This window comes from Mustela lutreola, chromosome 9 (assembly GCF_030435805.1).
Source record: "Mustela lutreola isolate mMusLut2 chromosome 9, mMusLut2.pri, whole genome shotgun sequence".
NCBI lineage: Eukaryota > Metazoa > Chordata > Mammalia > Carnivora > Mustelidae > Mustela > Mustela lutreola.
The window spans coordinates 9,339,609-9,344,594 of record NC_081298.1 but is presented as its reverse complement, the minus strand read 5'-3'; the positions used below and the strand labels follow the sequence as shown (position 1 = coordinate 9,344,594).

Here is a 4,986-nt window from a genome sequence, read left to right as displayed (position 1 = left end):
AAGGGACAGGTGTGTCCCCATCTCCTAGTCATTTGCAGTCATGTTTGCATTCAAAGATTCTTAAACAAAGAAGGGCATTTTGATCAGAAAAATTGATTGCCGTTTCAAGCCTTGATGTGCTGCGAGAAGAAAAAGCTATTTTCAAGACTAATCAACTACATTTAATTTAATAGCTGAAAAGCAGAAAAATAAAATAATGCGGTGGCTTTAATAAAGAGTGCTGTGGTTCGAAGCAGTCTATTTTATCCACAGCAACTCTGAGAGGCAACATTTTCGGGAAATAGGTCAAATTCTGAGTTCCCACTGTGTCCCACTAGAGGGCGCTCTTTAGCCGTATATTTAACATTGTCCTCCTTTTTGTAAAAATAATAAAAAAAAATGAGTGTAGAGGTATGAATTCTGATACAATTCTTGTTGAGCATGTTATGAAATTTTCTCCCAGACATTGTTTTATTTTCGGCTTATATGTGTGAAATTCCACTTTAAGAAGTATAACATGATTCTGAATCTTTCAATATGTATAAAATCCCTGCGGTATTACGGTACAATAGAAGCAAAAGACATAAGTTTAAATTATTGTAATCCCATAGGTATCTTGGCTATTGTTTCTCTATATATGTTACTGCACAAAGAAAATTTATTGTAAATATTAATACCGTCTGCTTAGATCTTTTGTGGAATGACTAAGGGAGACCGTGTGGTCTAGGTGGACGAGGGGAGGTATTCTGCTGGCTTTACCGGAGCGATTTTCGTCATCTATCAGGACGTTCTTTTAATTTGTTTTTCAGGATTTCAGTCTGTTTGGATCGCTTTGTCTTACACCCATGAAATCATGGCCTGCTTTTTCTTTGATTCCTGTTCTCACAGATCCTTTACCTTTCTCCTTGGATCTGGGCTTCTCACACTATGCACCGTATGAGACGCTGCTGTTTTTGTAACAGGGGGATGCCACCTTTAGAAATAAATTATGACTTTCCCCTGTTTTCAGAAAAGAAAAGTAAATCAATCAATAGGGTTTTCTCAATTTATTTCACTGCATTACAATTTCCTTAAGCTGCTACCGTTTAAGGCTATAGTTTAATAAGATATTGACATAAAGCAGACATGCAAAATTTTGTTATTTCAAGGTTAATAAATGGGTTTCCACGGTGTTCTCCAGAAGTCTTCATCTAAACATGTTTGTGAATTCTAACGTTGGCCTGAAATTACAAATCTTTAAAAAAAAAACGTTTATAATGACACATTAACATAGAAATGTAGGCTCTAATAAGGATTCAAACAACTAATATTTCGTGATTTCATTTGTAACGTGGAGGTAAACATGTCCCTTTTTATCCCTTCTAGAAAATCCTCTTCCTTCTCCAGAAGTCACCACTGTTCACATGTCAATGTGTATACTTTAGACATTTCCTATGTACATGGGAAATTTAAAAAGAAACCATTAGCTTTTATTACTTTTACCTAATGGAATCATAATCTATGTATTGATATGTTGCTTTTTCCAGTTAGCAATTGCCATAGTGATCTTTCCATTTCAATACCTATAGATCTACCTCATTCTTTATAACCACCGGAGAATGTTCCATTGTTTACATGGATGTACTGTCCTTTATTTATCCAGAGAAGGAGGTTGTATCCAGTTTTTAAAGTCTTTGAAGCAACCTTGCAGAAGACACCTTTGCTTATATATCCTTAGTGCCTATGTGGGCAGATCCGTAGAATGCATCTCTAGGGGAGGTCTCTGGGTCACAGAGCAAACTTACATTTTTTTATAGTCAGCATTTCTACTGTCAGAATCATATTCTCCCACTTCTCACCCCCCAGTTATCACCTAATAAAACTCTGATCTGGAAGAGCGTCATGGAAGTTTCTGCGAGGATTACCCCGAAGCTTGCGAGAATGGGGCCCTCCAGGGGTGGAGTTTGGGAAAAATTTCGGCCTCCATTTCCTCAAGGATATGCCAAGTCCCAACTGATTTAATTTCCTAGAAACAAGTGGCAGTGGAGACCATTATTCTGATAAGGTAAGTCTTCCTTGGTGAAAGAAAACAAAAAATGAGAATTCAGTTCTGTGAACATTGGTTGAGTACCTAACCTGTGTGAGCCGCTGGCTGGTCACGGCTTGAAATAAGAGAGTTCAACAGAGGATGGGCGCACAACCACGGGTGGCCCTGGCAGGGTGTAATAAGGTAAAACATTAACTAAATGTAATCCCAGGTGGGACAAGCGAGGGACAGAAAAATTTTAAAAACACAAAGCACTTACGATAGCCCATGACTCCAACCTCCCAAGGGCAACCACTAATAAGTGTTGACACATTTCTTTTGGTTATTTTTTCCAGGGTATATTTTGTAATGGAGGGGACCACTCAGGCCAGTTTTGGAAGTTTTCAGGGTGATTGGCCCAACTGAAGAGAGTAGAAGCAGAAGCCCCTCCCTACCTGCCTTGAGGTGGGGCTCGGCCGCCTGTTGAAAGGACTTGGCAATTGCCAACGCTAGGAAATGATGTCTTCCCCCCTCCAGCTCTGTTCCTGGGATACACAACCGTCTGATCACCATTTCTGGGAGGCGCCACCCAGTGTAGCAAAGACAAAGTCAAACAAGTTGAGTGTACCTATCAAAACATGTTCACATCTTTCTACACTTGTCAAGACATCAATCAACACCATTAGGCGATTTTTCTCCACAGGGCTCCATCATTCAGGTGCAGGAAAAGTAGCTGAGGGATGGCTGGAAGAATTCTCGGTTAAGGAAGAAGTTTCTATTCATTCCCGAAGCAAACATTTTCTTAAGATTCTAAGCACCAGGAAGACAGCGAATGCGTCTGTTTTAGAATATTTGTCTTCCGTCCTGGTGAAAGTCATCCTTCCTAGGAGAATGGGCCAAATGTCTCCTTCTAAATCTAGCAAGAAAGAAGCAGAAGGCAAGTTGATGTTTTCTTACCAAAGACAGTTTGAAACTTCAGAATCTGGGGTGTATTTTAAGCATGACTTTTAACGGGGTGTCGCCTGGACCAGCAGGGTTTTGACAGGCAGAAGACGGAGAGCATCTCAGAGGGAAGTTTTGCATGTGGAACCCTGGGGGTAGTGCGGGGGTAAGGAGGGACTCAGTTGCCTGCACTGGATGGAACATGAAGTTTCAGAAGATCCAAAGATATCATAATATGGGGTGCCCGTCCCCAAGCCTCCTGGGGGACACTTGGCATTTCTTCTGGCTGCTCAACCCCTTTTCCCATCCTTTCTAGACATGAGGGATTCTCCATGTTGTAAGTCTCTGTCATCGACCATAGAAGGCTCATCCTCCTAGGCTCTCGGGTGGCTCAAGGACAGCCACAGTCCGGCATCCACAGCAGATCCTGGGATTCCTCCTGGTGAGACAAGGAGACGCTGCAAGAGTCCACTCCGGCGGGTGAAGTGGGGGCCCCGTCTGGGCTCTGGAGGCAGCAGCTACAGGGGCTTCAGGACAGTGTCCCAAGCCCACATGGTGATGCAGGTGCCACAAGCTACAGGGTCGGGGTCTTGAGGGGGACACTGGTGGTCCCCCGGAGCGGTTCTGCAGGCCGCTGTGGGCGTTCTTCCTGGCTGAGCTGCCTCCAAGTCCAAGTCCTCTGTCCCTCATGAGGATTCTCTGACTCCGAAATGCCCTTTATTAAATTCCTTTTCTACCCCAGATAGCCAGAGATAGCTTCTGTCGCAACTCCGCATCCTGATGTTTGGGAGGAGTCCTCCTGAGGGCTGGCAGGAGAAGAGGCGGGGGAGGTCTTCGTGATGTGACCTGACATCGAGCACGTGCCCATCAGAGAACGTTGACTGGAGCACAGGTTGGCTCCTCAGACAATTCATGAAAGAATACATTAAGCTTCTGAAAAATGAGATCGCGTCAGGATCAACAAAACTGCAAACACAATCGGATATTTAGGATCAACAAAACTGCAAACACAATCGGGTATTTTTATCTCAGAGAGAGATGGGAAACGGTAAAAAGGAAATGCTCTGTGTTTTTAAACGTGTGGGGAAGTGGACCCTTGGGGATCCATGACACAGACTTTCTGGAAGGACAGCTGGTACCGTGTGTGTGCGTGTGCGTGCGTGCGTGTGTGTGTGTATTAACCTTATATATCCATGTGCCTTGATCTAACAGCTTCCAGGAATTTATCTGGGGAAGTAATTGGACAAGCAGAAAGTCAGACAGATGGAGATGACGCAGCTTTATTGCTGATGAGACTTTTTTTGGGGGGGGGTGTGTAGCTTAGAAGTGGGTCCACCTGGGTTCAGCCTACCTGGGGAAAAGGTCCACTTCTCCGAGATTGCTGACTCAGAGGTGGTGTGGTGCTGAGGCAGAGAAGAAAGGGGGCTTTTTAATCCGTTTCCTCCCGCAAGTGAGCGATGCGGACCCACGACTGTCACCCGCCCATCCCTGAGTGCCTCCCTCTGCGGGGCGGGAGCAAGGGTGTTACAACGATAGTGGCTCCTCTGCAGGGAAACATGGCGAGGAGAGAATAAATGTTCCCGGCCCCCAGCATTATCATGCGATGCCATGTTTGTTTGAAAAATGTGTGTATGCTTGAGTAAATAGATACAAAAATCAGCCGGAGAGGGATGTGTGATAAGTAGTTTTCCTCCTAAGTTGAGGCTATGAGAGAGTTTTTCAGGTTTTCTCTATTACTTGACTCTGGAAAATAAACCATCATTATTATTTATTTATTTTTTTTTTGTGAGACAAAAACCCGAAATATATTTTTAGGAGAAAATGAAGTTTCCGTTCCTATTGTGTGTGATTCATACTTTATGTAAATGACATTTAATCATGCAGCAAGAGTTTTCTAGTTAGCTAAACACGGACAATCCATAGACACAGGTTCCATGACGAAGTAATTACTAGATTCCTGTGTCCTTTCAGTGTTCTGATGTGGACCGAGGGCCTCTCTTCTCTCCCTCCGATCCCCTTTCAAACCCTGCTTATTAAAACCCATTTCTCATGTTTTCATT

The 4,986-nt window shown here is 43.5% G+C and overlaps 1 long non-coding RNA gene across 1 annotated transcript; it reads right to left on the bottom strand.

Annotated features, from left to right (window-relative positions):
• Positions 1–1,010: 1,010 nt before the first annotated feature.
• LOC131808090 (uncharacterized) lies at positions 1,011–4,419 on the bottom strand. The gene is made up of 2 exons (XR_009344669.1): positions 4,278–4,419; positions 1,011–3,892 (listed from the first exon to the last, which is right to left on the bottom strand). It is a non-coding gene; the product is annotated as an uncharacterized LOC131808090 (long non-coding RNA).
• Between the last annotated feature and the right edge of the window lie 567 nt (positions 4,420–4,986).